Here is an 18,989-nt window from a genome sequence, read left to right as displayed (position 1 = left end):
GAGAAGATGGGTATCGTAAATACGAAAGACGGTCTTTTGAACATGGTGGTTTCACTGCCAAAATACGAATACGAGGGAACCAGGCGATAGAAGTGGGTAATCAATGGGTGGTGCTATACAGACCATTTTTCTCCAGAATATTTCAAGCATACACAAATGTAGAGCTCTGCTACTCAGAGAGATGAATATGTTTGCAGTGCGTCCCCGGTAACTGAGTGTTCAGTACAACAGAATGTCAGTCCTAAGGCCCGGGTTTGATTCCCGGCTGGGTCAGGGATTTTCTCCGCTCAGGGACTGGGTGCTGTGTTGTCCTAATCATCGTCATTTCATCCCCACCGAAGCGCAGGTCGCCGAAGTGGCGGCAACTAGAATGACCTGCACCCGGCGAACGGTCCACCTGACGGGAGGCCCTAGCCACACGACATCTACAAAATGTTTGCAAATATGTTAACAAAGGCACTGATATGGCTGGACTCGGAAGAACCAGAGAAAACAGAGAACATCATCTGATGGATGATACTTCAGTATCAAATGGGCAGATATATAAATCGCAATAAAAATAAAGACCAAGCGAAGCTGGTCTTTTTCACCTAGAGCTCAATAAACCATACTCCAGTCACTATTTTATTTTTCTAAAGAAAGCCGCTGGTTATTTTAAACTGGAGGCGCGTAAGAGCTTCACTAATTCCCGAAACGTAAGTTGTATCCATTTTGTTGATTTATGGCGTACTTTAAGATGTTTTCTTCTAGCCATATTTAAGAACATAACAGGTGGGAGGGCCTCATAATTTATGCCTCCCAGCAGCGTATTTACTGGCTCGGGAATTATGTATGCCCGACGTGCATTCTAAATGCGTTTTCTTCAGCGGCAGTGCGGCCGGGCGCTTTCCTCCCATCAGCAGTTTGTTTTAACCGTGTGCTTGCTTTCTTTCTTTCCTCCCGAGAGGCCGTAATCTGTGTCGCACGTATTATGAGCTGCTGGCCGGCCAGCGTTTCATTTACATTCGCGTTGCTTACCGTTGCGCCACTTAGAGCTCCCGGGCCGGCGTCGTCCCCACCAGCGCCCGACCTACTATCTGTGCTCCTGCTGGTCTTACCGTTTTCTCCGGCTTCACGCCACATTTCTCTTGCTGTCAAAACGTGGCCACTCATATTACAAAAAGGCACTCAAATTACAAGGCACTCGTGTTACAAAAAAAATTAACTCTCATAAAAATTAATGACAAAAAATTTTATTCAAAGGTTTGTTACTCTACCACCGCTATTCACAGAAAATGATTTTAATTATATCACATTGCCTTTACAGACTATTATTCGGCCCTTTGCATCTTTATGTCCTTTGCTTCTCGAGTATTTTTACGTCTTTTATTGGTGTGTTTGTCTCATGCAAGGAATGGCTCTGAGCACTATGAGGCTTAACACCTGAGGTCATCAGTCCCCTAGAACTTAGAACTACTTAAACCTAACTAACCTAAGGACATCACACACATCCATGCCCGAGGCAGGATTCGAACCTGCGACCGTAGCGATCGCGCGGTTCCAGATTGTAGTGCCTAGAACCGCTCGGTCACTCCGGCCTGCTCCCCGTGGTTTTCAAATGCGGCAATACTTACGTTATAACACATAGCACACCGCACCGTCGTTCGAAAGGGACATTAAATTGTATCGGACTTGGTGTGAGAGTTCTCATGCCCAGGAAGCCAAGGCCAGTTTTCACTAGTACTGTGGCTGTTAAAACGTCCACAGCCTTCAGACGTACCTTGAGGTCGAAGACTAATCGACGACTTGAGCTAAGAGAAGGATTACGTAATTTGTTTCTAAGAAAAACAGCATGAATAGAAGGTTTTCTCTTATTTCTTTTTAAATCTTCTGGGTTTCCTCGTATGTATGCAGAGTCTCTGCTTCTTTGGTAGATCGAAACAAGCAAGACACATTTCGCTATTTGACGGTAGAAGCACCCAAAGCGGGGCAACACGTCACACGGGAAAGTTCGTACTATTTTCCTTTTTTACCGCCAATCGAATCAAAACATACAATGTAAGTATACTGTCACTGAATACTGTCGTGTATATTTTCCAGTCTACTGTGGATTGTAATCGTAATGAAACTGGCTGACGACTCGGATTTCTTGTGTTAGATGTGGATCGAAATCGAACTCCTACCTGTCGCAGCCAACATCTTACTAGCCGTGCAGTAGAAGCAGACCTTTCAGAGCTCGACTCGAAGATTCAGGCTGTCAGAACACCCTTCCTTTTTCCCATCATTGCATGGAAATGTGACGAGAGCAGGTAAGAATGCCTGACTGCCAAACAGTTTTCATCTGTCAAGTGGATTCATTACGGTGTCACTTCATTGCAGAGTGTAATGATTCATTTTGCCTGTAAATTGTAGCTAGACCATTCTCCATCGTCTAGCAAGTTACACAGAAGAGCATCTGTGGAGTCTGAAAACAGAAAGAAGCTAAGAGCCGGGTGATGAGGTGTGTTCAGGCAGTTCATTTAGTAATAGCGTTGTCCACGAAAGGATAAATCCGGGTTCTAGAACTGGTCCGAGCCACGGTTTTAATTTCCCGAGGAGTTTTACTGCAGAATAGTTTTCGGTTTCGACACACTATGCGTCATTTGAAATCTACCTGTTCCTCGATGTTTTCATCCTACAAGTTCTTTTTATGGTCTCCTAGGCAAAATAAGGGGTGTGTGAGAAAAGTAATGAGACTGACCAAAGTTTTCATTTGTTTTAAACAACAAATTTTCCCCTTCAAAATCGTTCCCTTCGGCAGCTATACACCTGCGGAGTAGTTGTTCGCAGTCTTGGTAGCAGCGCTGAAAGGCTTCAGCTGGAAGGGCCTTCAACATGTCGGTCACATTCTTTTGAATGTTCTCCAGAGTTCAGAAATGACGTCCTTTTAACACGTTTTGCAATTTTGGGAAAAGAGATCAGGGGCTCTGTGGAACAACAGGAATGCCTTTTGAGGTCAAAAATTCGGTGAAAGAAGTCGTCATGTGACATAGGGCGTTGCCATGATGCAGCATCCATTTGTGTGCAGTGTCCGGTCTCACTCAATTGACCCTTTTCATGAACTTTTCAAGATCTTACTTCTAAAATACTTGGTTGACAATGTGTCGTAGATGAACAAATTGTTTATGTGCGACATTCCTACTGTCAAAAAAGCAAATCAGCATTGTTTCGACCTTTGAGTTGCTCATTCGAACTCATGTCTCAGTGTGCCACTCCTCACTTTGGCGTTTTGTCTCAAGATTGTACTCAAAAATCCTGGAATCATTACCTGTGATCACACGAAAGAACCAATCGTGGTCATTAGTAACCCTTTCAAGAAGGTGTTTAACAGATCACCCATAGTCTTTGTTGTTGAACGTTGGTCTGAATTTACAAGAGCACCTACACATTCGACATTTTTTCGTCGGTGTTTGAAGTTGAATCTCTCCCTGAGCGAGGTTTCACCTTTCAAGGTGAACTCTGCATTAAAAAAATAAAAAATAAAAAAAATAAAAAATGCGCCAGCGAATAACTTGTGCACCTAATAAGGAATATTCCCCATATACATGCTTCAACTTTTCGAAGGTCACACGCGCGGATTCCCCAAGTTTAACACAAAACTTGACGGCATATGGTTTAAACTCTGCTGTTCAATTTTTGTAATACACAACAAAAACACAACTTCAGTGACGGCGCTCTCAGAAATCAGAGGATGGCTGTACGGAGATGAAACTCGGACTGGGCGTCGAGAAGGGATGAATACACTGCTCTCCACAAGCAGAACAACACAGCATTGCCAGATCCCTCGCAGTGTTGTCAGTCTCATTACTTTTCTCACAGGCCTCATAGCGTAGTAGATAAACGTGTAGGGCGAGAAACCGAGTTTCTCAGGGTCTACCGGACATTAATTCGTTGGAAACGAGGTTAACCTATCGTGTTGCAATAAGCGATCGATGGCGGGAGACATTTCATCAGAACAAAGCTGGCTGGAATTGCATGGCACAAACGGCGAGATCGATGCAATGGGATCGCCGTGGAGATTTCGCAAACAGACTATAACAGCGGGGCGTTTCACGCTCAGTGTGATGTGGGATAACGCGCCAGCGGCGAGCACACACGCCGCCGTCACCGATAAAGGAAACCTCATTACCTGTGCAGCCGTCCCGTCGTGTTTGATGACCGTTCGAGCCAGTGCGCGCCGCGCCGCGCCCCTGCGTACTGGGACGCTCTGCTGCACACACGCCCCCTGCCCTCCCCACTGTGCGCACCGCCCTTGCACTGGTCAAGCCATCGCAAAATGAAGTTACAGTCCTCACGCTTCTACGTACAACAAACTAATCTTGCCTGCTTCGGCTAAGCTCGAATTTCTTCTTACCCTGGCAATGGAAGTCGATGGTCACTCAGACAACAATGGGCACCAATGGCTGATCATGTCGGTCAGTAACGCGTTGCACAAAATTCTGACAACGAGTTGTGTACAGAAAGAATAGGAAAACTGGTTGATATACATGAAATGTATTCCCAGTTGTGAATGCAGACAACCATTAGCTGTATGATGGAATGACGACTTGGAAAATTGTGCCGGACCGGAACTCGAACCCGGATCTCCCGCTTATCGCGAGTGGTCCCTTACAAATAGGCTATCCGAGCATGCTTCAGGGCGGGATCGAACTTCCATACGTCGTCAACCATGTGTCTACAACCTGCACTCGTGCATTCATTATGTGCAGGGTGTATATAAATGAATATCGGGTTTTTTTACGCTTTATAATATTTATTATATTAAACTTACAGTTATAAATGACACGTCAAATGAAAGAGCAACTCAAATAGTTTTACCAAGAACCTTATAGATGATGTGTGTGAAATCTTATGGGACTTAACTGCTAGGGTCATCAGTCCCTAAGCTTACACACTACTTAACCTAAATTATCCTAAGGACAAACACACACACCCATGCCCGAGGGAGGACTCGAACCTCCGCCGGGACCAGCCGCACAGTCCATGACTGAAGAACCTTATAAATGTTCAATGTGAGCACCATTTGTCACACGGCACACATCTAGTCTATGGCCGAGTTCTTCCCAAATGCTGATAAGTGTCTCTTCAGTGATTGTAGCACCAGGTGCTTCAATCCGGTTTCTTAATTGAGGGAGGTCTGCTGGTAGCGGAGGCACGTACACACGATCCTTGATGAAGCCCCAAAGGAAAAAATCGTGTGGTGTTAGGTCGGGTGAACGTGGAGGCTATGCAAAGCAAGCCCCGTCATTGGGCCCCTTGCGTTTGGGAAGAATCCGGCTATAGACTTGATGTGTGCCGTGTGACAAACGAAGCTCACATTGAACATTCATAAGGTTCTTGGTAAAACTGTCTTGAGTTGCTCTTTTATTTGACATATCATTTACAACTGTAAGTGTAATGTAATAAATACTATAAAGTGTTAAAACACCGATATTCATTTATAAACACCGTGTATAATCCTGTGCAGGGGCGACATTTCACTTGAAAGTCGTCCGGTGTCGGAGGATAAATATTGTAGTCCCTATGTTGTTTTGAAATGTATTACATTGTATTTGTCAACAGCACAGGTACTGGAGTAAGTTCAAATGAAATGTCTTCCCTGTACAAGAATATACATAATAGATGTACGAGTGCAGGTTGTAGACACATTGTTGACGACATATGGAAGTTCAGCTCTCGTCGTGTAGCGTGCTCGGATAGCTTATTGGTAGCCGGCACGGTACCTCAGCGTGTTCCGTCAGGGAGCTGGTTGGCCTCTGTAATAAAAAAACTGAGTGGAAGGATCAACCTACGAACTTTAACGGAAGTCATGTGACGTCCGCAACGAACAAACCCAACGATAAAAAAAAAATAAAAAAGTTAGAAAGAGACCGCTCACAATACGCGGGAAATCCACGTTCGAGTCCCGTCCGGCACAAATTTTCATTGCTGTCATTCCATTATGCAGCTGACGGTTATCCATATTCGCAACTGCGAATACATTTCATGTATTTCAAGACCACTGCAGTCGCCGTGGTGCCTATTTCTTCGGAAATGTGCACAGGCACTGCAATATCGTAAAACTGGTCGATACCGACTTCGAGGAAGGTCAGTTCGAGTTCCGGAAAAATGTAGGAATCTTCGAGGGAATAATAACCCTACACTTGTCTTAGAAGATATGTTGAAGAAAGGCAAACCTACTTTTACAGCATTCGTAGATTTAGAGAAAGCTTTCGACAATGTTGAAAATGCACTCGCTGAAATTCGGAAGGTAGCAAGGCCAAAATACAACGATCTAAAGGTTACCTACAAATTGTATAGTAAGCAGACAGAAGTTATAAGAGTCTACAGAACAGAGAGGGACAGGTTTGTATCCTATTGTCGATATTATTCAATCTAGCAAGCAGTAAAGGAAACCAATGAAAGTTTTGGGGAGAAAACTATAGTTGAAGAACAAGAAATTAAAACTTTGATGTTTGCCGATGACATTGTAATTATCAGAAACAGCAATGGATTTAGAAGAGCTGTTGAACGAAATGGACAGTGTCTTGAAAGCATAAGAGGTTATACGGTGAGCATCAACAAAGTAAAACGAGGGCAGTCGAACCACATGGGGCGATGCTGAGGGAATTAGGTTAATAAATGAGGCACTAATAGTAGTAGATGAGTTTTGCGCAGGAAAATAACTGACGATGGACGTAGTGGAGAGGGTGTATCATTTAGGCTGGCAATGACAAGAAAAGCAATTCTGGGATACATAATATAAAGTCAAGCAATAGTTAGTCTTTCCTGAAGGTATTTTTCAGGAGTGTAGCCGTGTACAGAAGTGAAAGGTGTACTACAGTATAAACGGTTCGTACAAGAAGTGAAGTTGATTATATAGTGTTACAGGAGAGTGCTGAAGATTAGATGGATAAACCGATTACCTAACGTGGAAGCATTGATTACAAGTGTGGAGAAAAGAAATTTGTGGCATAAGTTGACAAAAAGAAGGGATCTGTTGATGGGACACATCCTGAGGCATAAAGGAATCGTCAATTTTGAATTGGAACGAAGAGGGAGACCAAGACGTGACAACAGTAAGCAGGTTCAAATAGATGCAGGTTGCAGTAGTTATGCAGAAATGGGCAGATCGTTGGCTACACCGCCAGTAACCTTTGGCATTATGTTGCGGTTAACCTTAAGTAAACCTGTTGGTGGATGTGAAGTATTCCAAGAACAATGACTACGCTTAAGGTAAATACTGCAGGATAATCTGAATAAAATAATTTATCCGACAATATTTTCCCTCAGCAGAGCACAAAGGGTATTAATTAGTTGAGTTTATCTCTCAGACAAATCTTAGTTTTCAAAAACGTAATTTAGTCTTGTCACCAAATGTTGTTCAAAAATGTGTGTGAAATATTATGGGACTTAACTGCTAACATCAGCAGTCCCTAAGCTTACACACTACTTATCCTAAATTATCCTAAGGACAAACACACACACCCATGCCAGAGGGAGGACTCGAACCTTCGCCGGGACCAGCCGCACAGTCCTTGACTGCAGCGCCTTAGACCGCTCGGCTAATCCACAAATGATGTCCGCCAAACTGAAATCGTACATTAAATGGAGACACACTACCAGTACTTGCGTATTAATAACGCTTAAGAATAGACTGGTTTTAAATCAGCTGCCATTCCGAATAAATACATTACGATTGTATTAGCCGGTCGTTTCATGTATGCCCGCAGTACCGGCTATCTGGGACACTGGGCTCTACATCGCTTGTACCTCTCTAAGCTGGATCGTGGCTTGACCGTAATAGGTATGCAACACGGAATTTATGCTTTCTATACAATACTAAGTTTTGTTTCGTATCAGCGATCTTCCACGCACAGCTGTCGCCTACGTCATGATGTCATCGGTAGCATAGGAAAAACGTGCAGTTAGCATCTTTCCCAAAGTATCTAACGTACTCCACTGTATGACGTGGTTGTATACTGAATCACTGTGCTGTTTATATTGCGTAATGCTTTCCATACGGAGAGCAACGCAGCTTTAAAAATGGATGATGCAACCACTTTCAGTAAACAAAAATGGAAAAGCATGTAAGCTAGAAATGAAACTAAATGCCGATGACCTGTCACGCTCGAACAGGGGCAGACAGTGTCACACTTTACCACGGCGACGTGAGTTGGCAGCTAATGTGGCGTCCTTCACAATATCTAGCCTACGGTACTTGTGCATGCTTTGAACAGCTCTCTGCCTAGCTGTTCATACTAAAGGCGAGCAGGATCAGTGGCACACGTCGTCTGGGTGCTTTTGTTTAGCGCTGCAGGCAGGACGGCCCGGTATTTATATCTGTTTCCTTCGTATTTCAGTCGTCACGGCCGTTCTGCGCCATGTTTCCGTAGTCTGCTGCACGCGCTGTTTCTGTTTAGTTTTCTCTAGTGTTTACAAGAGGCACAGAACAACTGAATTCGGGCTCTTCTCCCAACCAAAAATGCCATCTCCGATTAAGCAAAACGATCATAAAATATGCTTTATGCGATTCTGAATGCGGGAAAAGTTGAGTATTGCTATGATATCTCTCTCTCTATTTAATCCCGTACCTGCAAGGAGCTTCAAATTATGGAAAACTACTACCTTTTGTATTAGAGGTGAAGGTGAAATATGATCATAGCATTTACATGATTTACAAAATCGAGAAGGTATAGTTATTGAAGACTTGTATAGCATCCACTACATAACCACTTTCTCTAACTCTCTCAGCCGGCCGCGGTGGTCTAGCGGTTCTAGGCGCGCAGTCCGGAACCGCGCGACTGCTACGGTCGCAGGTTCGAATCCTGCCTGTGGCATGGATGTGTGTGATGTCCTTAGGTTAGTTAGGTTTAAGTAGTTCTAAGTTCTAGGGGACTGATGACCACAGTAGTTAAGTCCCATAGTGCTCAGAGCCATTTGAACCATTTTTTCTAACTCTCTCTCAAAATCCTTTGCCTGTTTCTTGATTCAAATGAGAAACCACCATCCTATATCAGAATATATTTTCTAATACGATATAGGTTCCGCATAACTTGGTTTAATCTTCGTCACGACAGAAAAGTTGCCACAATATTTTCGTGGGATGTTCGAAACTCATGTTTTCTCTGAAAAGTTCATGTCGCGGGCACTAACTGTCGCGATTTGGAATAGGGCGTACATTTCTCTTACTACCATTCACTAACCGAAATTCCATTCCCTCGGCTGAGTGGTCAGCGCTCTGACTGTCATGCTTGGGGACAAGGGGTAGTGTTGTCCTCATTTATCATTTCGTCATCATCGACACCCAATTCACCTTATTTGGTGTCAATTGACAGGGTTTGCCACTTGTCGGACGAACTTCCCCAGGTGCGGACTCCTGGCCAGCAGTTCCATACGATCAGTTCATTTCACTAACCTGCGTGCGAAGTGGGGCTGCGGTAAGAAACTGGAGCCGCATTCGGGCGAAGTAAGCTTCGAATCCCCATTCAGAACCAGATTGAGATTTATCATACTTTTTTTTAGGCAAATGGCGTCATGATTTTTTATTTGTTTCATCATGAATTTCTGTAAGTCATCAGAAAGCTAGTTCTTTATTTTTAAAGAGACTAATGTAGACTGACGTTAAACGCTACTTTATTGGTCTATCTACCGTCCTTTCGGATGTCTAGTTTTCAGCACAGCCACACCTACGTCTTTCACTTCAGTTTGTTCCCTGATAAAAATGGCTCTGAGCACTATGCGACTTAACTTCTGAGGTCATCAGTCGCCTAGAACTTAGAACTACTTAAACCTAACTAACCTAAGGACATCACACACATCCATGCCCGAGGCAGGATTCGAACCTGCGACCGTAGCGGTCACGCAGCTCCAGACTGTAGCACCTAGAACCGCTCGGCCACCCCGACCGGCTGTTCCCTGATAAATTTATCTTCCTGTCTCTCGTAGTGACTCCCAACATGCACCTTGGCATTGTTCGCTGAGAAACCCTCATTTTTGAATGGATTTCGGCGTAAAATTTCATGATCTACAGACATAAGTAAAAACTGGTAATACTCTTATACTTTGGCTTCAGACATATCGAGATCTTCACTTTGAAATTCCTGTTTTATTTAGCAAAAGTATCTCAGGGACCGTTTTTTCTATTCTGTTCGTCATTTTGCTTGACAGTTTTGTCGTTATATTCAACTACACTAAAAATAAAAATCTCGTACTCTAATTCTCTGATTTCATTGTTAATTTGCTGTATTTGATTTCGATATGTTGACAGTACATATTTTTTTGTTTTTCTGTCATTCATTTTCAGACCTACTTTCAAACTCACGCTTTTAACGAACGAACTTGCAGCATGCTACAGGTGAAAAATGGGCCCGCGACTTGTTTCATAAGTGAAATAAATGGTTGTTAACTTCGTCGTAAGTTGCATTAAGTAGTATTTTTATTTTTTGTTATTTCTTGATGGTGACTAGTTCCGGATACCTATGTCTATTTTCAAACCATCCGTGTCGAAGTGTGGCAATACAGGCGAAATCCTAAGTACAAAAACTCCAGTGCATAGGCTGTACAAAGGCTTTCGCCTGTATCGTCACACTGATGATACGGATGGTTTGAAATGGACGTAGGTGTCCGAAACTAGTCACCATCAAGAAATAACAAAAAATACTACTTAATGCAACTTACGACGGATCTACTACCATTTATTTCACTCTTTTAGCATTCATGATATCTACGGAAATATCTTTCCTGTTAATATTATAACAGCGTTTTAACACAAACTAACTAAAATTACGAACAATCACTGTGGATGTTATTTTAGCTTACTTTTGATAAGGCTGTAAGCGACGAGAACATGTGTTGCTTTTCTTCTGTGTCACTGAGCTCATGTGATCCAGCTAGTGCACTTGGCTCCATTATCCTTCGCCTCCCGCAAGGAGCATTCGCAGGGAGGGGGAGGAGAATAATTATAGGTTGCACGCCGGAACTGGGTCGCGGAGTGCTCGTAATTCAGACGAGTCACGACTCAATATCCACACAATGACGTCACGCCACTCAACGATAAACAGCAGCAGGCCCGGCCGGCCGTGGGACCACGTTCGCCACAGAATACTTGGTATATCTGGCGAACAGCAATCTGCCCCCTTTACGTTTCTGTCTTACGAGGCTGAGGAGGACGGTGCGTTTCGAATCCGTACGTCTCGCCGTGGGTTCACTCCACAGACTTTTCGGTTATCTTCCTGCGAGAGGGAAACGGCTAATGTGCGGTGAAATTGAGGTACCGTCCAATTCACCGTGCAATTCCCCCCAGAGTCTTTCTTTTTGCTAGAAACAGCAAATGCTAGCCGCAAGTTCTTCACGCATCTCGCAACAAACTGCACCGCCGCAAAGCTAATATTCCTAGAGATACTGTCACGGCGTTTCGCTTATTTAGCGCACGCCGTTGCTGCGCATAGTCGTCTCCCCGCTACGCTGATGACGTCCGCATTTCGCCACATTACGTGGTAACATTGCTATCATCTTCATTGGAAATTTCTTTCGTTTTATGTTCTTAGCGAGGCAGTTTCAACATTCTTGGATACCACCACGGCGGCAGGGATCTTTCATCTTCCAATGTCTATGGTTGTAAACAGGTGACGTAATCTAATGGAGGTGAATCTATAGATGAATGCAACGTCGACATAGTTGTTACCGGATAAAATCAAGGGAGGGGTTGGAGAGTCACGGAAATACGCCAGCATGAACTAACTGAGAAAACCCCAACAACTCTCTGTCCAATTAATGTGGAAGTTAACGGTCGAAGATGATCTTCAAAACGCTGCGATGCGACAGGAGAGCTCTAGAGGCGGAGCTGAGTATTTCAATAACAAAGTATTGAAATGCATTACGACATGCAAGAGACGACCGGGACACAGTGTGGTGTTCAGGAAGGGACGTTCACGAAAACCACATTATTTAAAATGTGCAAAAAAATTCACAATTTTGATGATATGGAGCTGAGATATTGTACAATGCTTTACATGAAATTAACACATTTACTGTTGAGTTCCTTAGATTAGTGTTATTTAACTTTTTTGTGGAATTTAACAACTTTGTTTTCAAAAAGTAATATATGCACCTTTTTCTCAGAAAGTATTCAAGAGATTTCTACAAAATTTTCTTTGTTTAATCTCTTTGCGTATATTAAGCTTTTCTCATGAGGTTTTTTAAAATACATTTTGCAAGTATAATATAAAACTAATGCAAAATTCCAAGCACTTTGCCCCATGTCTCAGCTTACACGCAGAATTCCAAAATTTATTTTGAAACAACATTTATTGCCTTTATAGAAGAAATAAGCCCAGAAAATTTCATAATTCGAACCTTCATATCCTGAGAAAAAGATACATAAAATTTAAGAAATATAATTTTCAGAAAGTTCAACCTAACGTTTTTTCTTACATCATCTCTTCAGAAGGCTCAGATCTGTTCTCGATGACCCCTTTCCCTAGGAGGCTTCTCGTCTGATTTCTTGTTTCCTGCCTTCTTTCCTTTACCAAGTCTTCAACTGAGTTTTCAGTTGCAAAGAAGCGCCGTAAATCTATTTTTCTCAAGACGTCTTAGGTGAAATTTTATACATTAAAGCCCATACTCTCTGATACCTTCATCCTCCCAACGTTCCCATCATTAAATATAAGAACTGCATCATAAGTTGCAATTCTGACAACTGTAGCACATGAAAATGTGGTTTTGGGGCATCGTTTCCATATGAGTTAATTTAGAGACTCATTTGAATTCTGGGTTTTTTAGAAGTTCAAGATCGGCCTGAAACCTGTACACGAGCTTGACAACATCCAGGATACAATTTCCTTGTGAATGTAAGCGTTCTTAAGTCTCTAAGTCTGTAGATATTTACTCCAGTTAATGTGGCACAGATGATGAATGGGATGTTCCTCTCCTGACACCACATGGATAAATGTAGCCCATACTGCACTTTTCATGTCACTTACCATGGATGGGTTCTCTCTGACAGCCTTGCCTAATACATCTGAATAGTATCTGTCGTCTTCTTTGTGAGTCGATTGTGTCCACCAACACCCTTTCCATCTTCCAACTTTTTGCCCTTCGTATCGCTGATACATTTCTTCAATCTCAACCCATTCTCTTCTGGTTGTGTCCAATGCAGCCTTCTAGATGTATCCCTTGCAAGTCTGCTTGAAGTAATCCACAGAGTCGTTATTGACCGAGCTAGTATTGAAGTGTTGCTCCTAAAAGTGGGCGTGGCAGAAAGGACACGTCGCATATTTAGTTATTTTTCAGGAACTTCGGATGCGATTTCATCGTTGAAACTTCCGGAACGTATTGTCTTTGAATTCTACTAATAAATTAAAATATAAAATGAAAATTGACATTTTTCGGTCAATTTCATAAACCGTTCACCTTAATGAGGTCTGATGCAATAGCTGTCAATCTATATTTAAATTATGATTAATATGACATTTAACAATGTACTAAAATATCATTTCATACTCGACGTAAATACTAAAGACTCTACATGTTTAAACAACTAGACCGGTGTCCGAGGTACTACCTTCCGGCGATTTTTTCGTTTCATTAGAGGCGATAATTAGAGCGGAAGGTGGAGCCCAATTTCATGGTTGGAAAAGGAACTGATAGAGCATGTTAATGGAAACATTGGACGCTGATAACCTCGTCGTTGGGCGCCCTTAAAACCGCAAACACACGCTAATGGAAACACCCCAATATTAGCTTGTAGGGCTGTATGGGAAACAAAGAAGATATAAGGCAGATAGGGCGAACTGGTATTTGCATTCGATTCAAGCAGATTAGCATTGACGTACACAACACTGCACTATTTCGCTCGTTGTTAGTATATATGACGCGCTCACTGTCTTTCGGTATAAACAATTTGCCATTAAGTGGCAACGTGTGAATTTAGTTGAGTGAAATAAGCGGCTCGCATAATCGCTGATGAAACAGATTGCTCTGGCGACCTCTCTAATAACGCAATAGTCCACAGTCACAATTCGTCGAGGCAAGGATTTTACAATTCCGCGGTACATGGTCACAGGTAGATGTTTGCATCTAACGTTCATATTCTGCTCACTCAGATCCGGTGCATTAACAGCAGGAGCTCTAAGCCTGCGCTCTATGACACCTCAAATGAGCTCGATAAGTTTGTTATATGGTGAATTTGGGGATGGAATGTCAACGGAAAATAATTATTTCTGTCCTCGAATCACTGTAATACTATTGTGACCTTGTAAAGAGAACATCCGTGCATCTGGAAGATGCTATGCTATTTGAAGAACGTCAGCCATGCGTGAATGCAATTAATCAGAAGTAGCACTTGACAAACCTTTGTAAGCCTCACGGTGGCTTACAAGAACCACAAGTCTTCTGCAGCACGCCGACCGTTGTGGCCGAATGGTTCTAGGCGCTTCAGTCCGGAATCGCGCTGCTGCTACGTCGCAGGTTCGAATCCTGCCTCGGGCATGGATGAGTGTGATGTTCTTAGGTTAGTTAGGTTTAAGTAGTTCTAAGTCTAGGGGACAGATAACCTCAGATGTTAAGTCCCATAGTGCTTAGAGCCATTTGAACCATATCTTCTGCAGCGCAATATTGCCAAACTGGTCTGGGTCGCACAAGTGCCGCGGCGCATTCGACGAACTGACTTTCCCCTTCAAGGTATCTTCCGACACGGGCACAGGCGTGATGTAACCCGAAGCGTTGTGTTCTCATGGCTATTTCACCTAAATTGAAGTCCCCCGTCACGTTTTTATTCTGTATGTGAAAGCTAATCTCAGGAACGAATGTAGGGGTTTTTATACAGTTGTCACTGATGGGTAGATTGATTCACGATGAACGTTTGTGTATATAATTCATTATCGCTACACCAAATCAAATCATCCCGCAGAGATGCTTTGTGATAACAGTGCGAAGCTGGGGCATGTCGGTAAATAAATATTTCTTTGATTCAAGAAGTTCTGACGCATTGATTGGTCGCTGGGAACCTTTTTTTTTTAGCAATATGTAACGAATGATGCCTTCAAAGACAAATGCGGTCCCTCAGATTGTCACCAATCACGTTTTACAGGTCACTTGTTCTTCCTACATGCACATTCTTGGATGTGATATGGACGTTAAAGCTGTGTCACCCACTAGCAGTATCCTCAGAGTTCGCCAAATTTCGACAGATACTAGCGATGGCAACATGTGTAGAACCGAACAGCCACCCCGTTTCCTTGATACCATTGCTCGCAACTAGCAATCAAAATGCGTATATCGTTTGTCGAACTCGTTTGAATTAGAAAATTTCCCGAGTCTCTTTATCCCTAAAATTTGTTACATAGTTCATTGTAGTTCGTAACCTCGGTAGTGACATGGCCACTACGTCCTGGTTGGTCAGTGTAGAACAAAATCCCTAACACAGCCCAGGCCCTAACCAAAATATTGCCCCTTTCGTGTACAAAAGGTCATGAGGCAATTTGTGGCAGGAGATATTTGTGTTTCCAGGAAAGATGATACCACGCCCAGACTGAACACAAGTCACGATTTGGTATCTGCTCCTATTCACGCCTTATGTCATCACTTCCAAGTGGTTCCGCATTGCTCTTGAATGGGTCTCTTGAATAAAAGCAAATTAGTTGCTGTTCTCCAAACTCCTGTCCTCAAAATATCGAGTTGTAATAGGTTTATTTTCGAACAGCTTTTCTGAAACAGTATGGGGAAAATGTAACCTATTACTGAAAGAGGAACTGAACTGTATTACAGCGCGTACATCAGTCCATGTCTAATGATCTTACCGTCGACATGATGTTTAATCTTATGTCCTTCCTTCCTTCCGTCATTTAAAGTTCAGTCTGTCAAAAGCTTGTGAAGTCAAAACGATGATTTCACGATCAACGAAGAAAGGCGTCTCGTGTTATGTTGCTGGGTCCTGCTGGAACTATTACCCTGTCCACAAGCAGATGGAAAGTTGTCTGTTTCTGCATTATCGGCTTTTCAAGAGCTCTGATACAGGTATGTAATCATGAACGAGACGATGTAAAAGGAAAATACGAAGTCCATTGTGCAACATGAGCGGCGCATTGTCAGAAAACAGGACACGTTCAGGGTTTCCTACACACAGTTCTCCTGCAATATGGATACCAAGCGCATAACACTGTGCGGCTCAAATGGTGCGGCAACTTGAAACACACTCCAATGAGATAAGGGAGAGAGTATGATTCTTGTGAGTGTCTGAATTGCACACAGATTCACCGTGAAATTCTGATGGTATATGGACCACATGCAATGTCGTGTCTAGCCGTAGTGATATGGTGCCAACAATTTGATTAAGGCCGCACAGACGTGGATGGTGATAAATCGGGAAGAACAGATCTTGCACCACGTGAGTTCCACCTTTTCGACAACCTGAAAGAACGTCTGGAGGAAAGAAGTTTTCCATCGATTAGGACGTTCACACCGCGGTTCTCGAATTGTTCCGTGATCAAAGAGAAATTTCGTCGAAGAATTTAACGATTGGTAGAACACACATTTGTGACTATGTTGAAAAATAATGTTCTGTATATGTGCCTGAAGTGTGATGCAGCATTCAATAGAAACTACTTGGTCTGTCATTATTAGGACTAACTTTCAGAAGTCCCCTAATACCAACATAAGAGCAGAAATCATTTCACAAGGTAGAATCGAAGGTATGTGCATGTGTCTTACCTGGGCACTCAAATTTTAACAAGCTCTCGTAACGGACAGAAACCATCTGTTATTGCAGTAAACCATCACAAAATAATCATATGAAACTGTTTCTTCCTCAGTATATGCTAGTTACTGTACCTCGATGCTTTTAGGAATTTCAGAAATGACACAAAGAACGGTATGACTTAGTTGCGTATGAGACAACGCCGACGCCTACTGAAACAAATCTGAGTGTGCATGTAGAATGAAGTAAGAAAAGTGTAAGAAGTATGGTGCCGTCGGCTTTCCTAAGTATGACGTTTCTGATAGCTTCAGAGGTTTACCAGAGTATGAGCGCCGCCACTGTAGATAGGGAGACGAAGGGGAGAAGTTTCTGATCTGCTTTTGCTGCTCTACTTTGCCGCAAAACGTGGTACTACAGGAGACGTGCTGCTTCAAATAATTATAAATTTCGGCGGAGAAAGGTTACAACAGCGGCAGCACTCAGGTAGCATCTACCGCCGAGGGTCAGCAGTGGAGCTTTTGATTCGTAAACAGCGTGTGCCTTTGGTTGTTAATTGAGAAGCACATCATAACGCTATATTGTGTTTTCAGCTAAAGCGACAAACTTTTTCATCTAGACTGAGCATCACTTTTGATTACTGTGCTAATTAAATATCGCATTCAATTTAATTTTTAACGCGGCGTTGTAAAAGCGCGTTAATAAAGCCATCCGTGTTAACACGAGAATTTAAAATGCGCTCCGGCGGGCGGACGCCGCCACCGCTGCGCCGCTGCTCGACACGTGTCGCCCTCTACTGCCAACATGGCCGCCGCGCGCACCGTCCAGCGCCAGCAGGACGCCCGCGGCCAGCTCGCGAAACACGTGATGGAGTCGCGTCCGCTCGCTGCACACATGTTTCAACGTTTAACTCACACCTTCCTCGGCACGGAATACGTTGCACTTGTAGATAAACAACTGTGTACGATATCTGCGAACTACGGTATAACGAAGTCGCCTGATAGTTGACAAGTGAACACTGTTTCTAGGGCCTGTAAACGCACACAGCGCTAACAAAACAAACACACACAACACAAGTAAACACACGGGTGTGCATATACTTCATCTCATCTGGCTTTCTTCTGCTAGAGTACGTAACAGTTAATTCGCGGTCTGTTAAATGGTGAAATGAAGTGTCTTTCGGATTCTTGACAAAAGAATAGATTAAGTGGAAAGAGTGATTTTCATAATTTGTGTGGTTTTCGCCTTCGTCGCTGGTGATTCACCTGGAGGTGAGTTTTATTATATTTCTCTGCTCTTGCATTAGATATAAGATTTTGGATGTTATAAATGCCGAGGCTGACGAGAAAAATAAACTGTCGAAAAATATTTCTTGTGTGGCATGGGAAATTTACAAGCCAAAACTTAACATGTTCTGCATGTGAGTTCATTAGGATCGGATGAGAAGCAGTGTTAGTATTGTCAAGTGCAAATTAGGGGGTTAGACATCACTGGATAGAGGACCTTGAAGAAAGAGGTGATGTACATAATATCACGAATGAATCAAAGATACAGGTAGGATGTTGGGAACATATCAGTATCAGAAAGTGACAATTTCAAGTTGTGAGAAGAGCGAAAGTCACGGTATTTTCTTTCGTAACAACCTCGAGAGAAGTTAGTGGATCAACTACAACTTGGAGAGTACCCAAACAAGGAAAATGCGAATGGAATTTAAAAAAGTTGATTGACACAAGATGGGAGAGACGCAAAATGAGTGCCGCAGTGCATAAAAAAATGAATAAAATGTTCTGAAACGGAAACGTTGAATGTGGACAGAAGAGTAGACACGTAAAAAATCACGTGGTGTTTGGCTGCGGGCGCCGTCGCGACAGCACTCTTTTACTCAGCGCCCAGCCGTAAAGCGATGTTTATTTCAGAGCCATCTGGTGCCAAGACGTTGACAAGAATATTACAACAGCAGCTGCCCTTTCCTGCAACATCGCTTCTAAATGTGGGTAGGACCACTGCAGCACCGGTTCCTGCGAGACTCTTCCTGTGTCTGTAAAGTAATTGTTGGCACAGCGCTGCCAATCTCACATACTGAAATAAGTATAAATTACAAACCCCCACCCCAATAATAAAGAAGCACAACGCATTAGAGACCGGATTTCAGGGCTTGACACTGCAAACTGTAATTTCTAATCATTTGTCGAAGTTGGATGTACAGGCGTTGGACATGAAAAACTGCTATAAGTGCATGCTTGGCCATAAATGCTGGTGCTAGCCAAGCGTATGTTGCGCTGTTGTATTTGACCACGGA

The 18,989-nt window shown here is 43.0% G+C and overlaps 1 protein-coding gene across 5 annotated transcripts in view; it reads left to right on the top strand.

Annotated features, from left to right (window-relative positions):
* Window positions 1–18,989, top strand: part of LOC124714486 (thymocyte selection-associated high mobility group box protein TOX-like) — a 488,444-nt gene that overhangs the window by 195,750 nt on the left and 273,705 nt on the right. For 2 of the 5 annotated variants that reach the window (XM_047243028.1, XM_047243026.1), the window contains exon 1: window positions 17,538–17,961. The exons of the other annotated variants lie outside the window; for them this stretch is intronic. The gene's annotated coding sequence lies outside the window, so the exon portion shown is untranslated. Of the gene's footprint in view, window positions 1–17,537; window positions 17,962–18,989 lie in introns of those variants that run through there. 5 annotated transcript variants of the gene reach the window in all.

The sequence above is a fragment of the Schistocerca piceifrons genome, chromosome 1 (assembly GCF_021461385.2).
Source record: "Schistocerca piceifrons isolate TAMUIC-IGC-003096 chromosome 1, iqSchPice1.1, whole genome shotgun sequence".
NCBI lineage: Eukaryota > Metazoa > Arthropoda > Insecta > Orthoptera > Acrididae > Schistocerca > Schistocerca piceifrons.
This window is presented reverse-complemented; position numbering and strand designations above follow the sequence as displayed.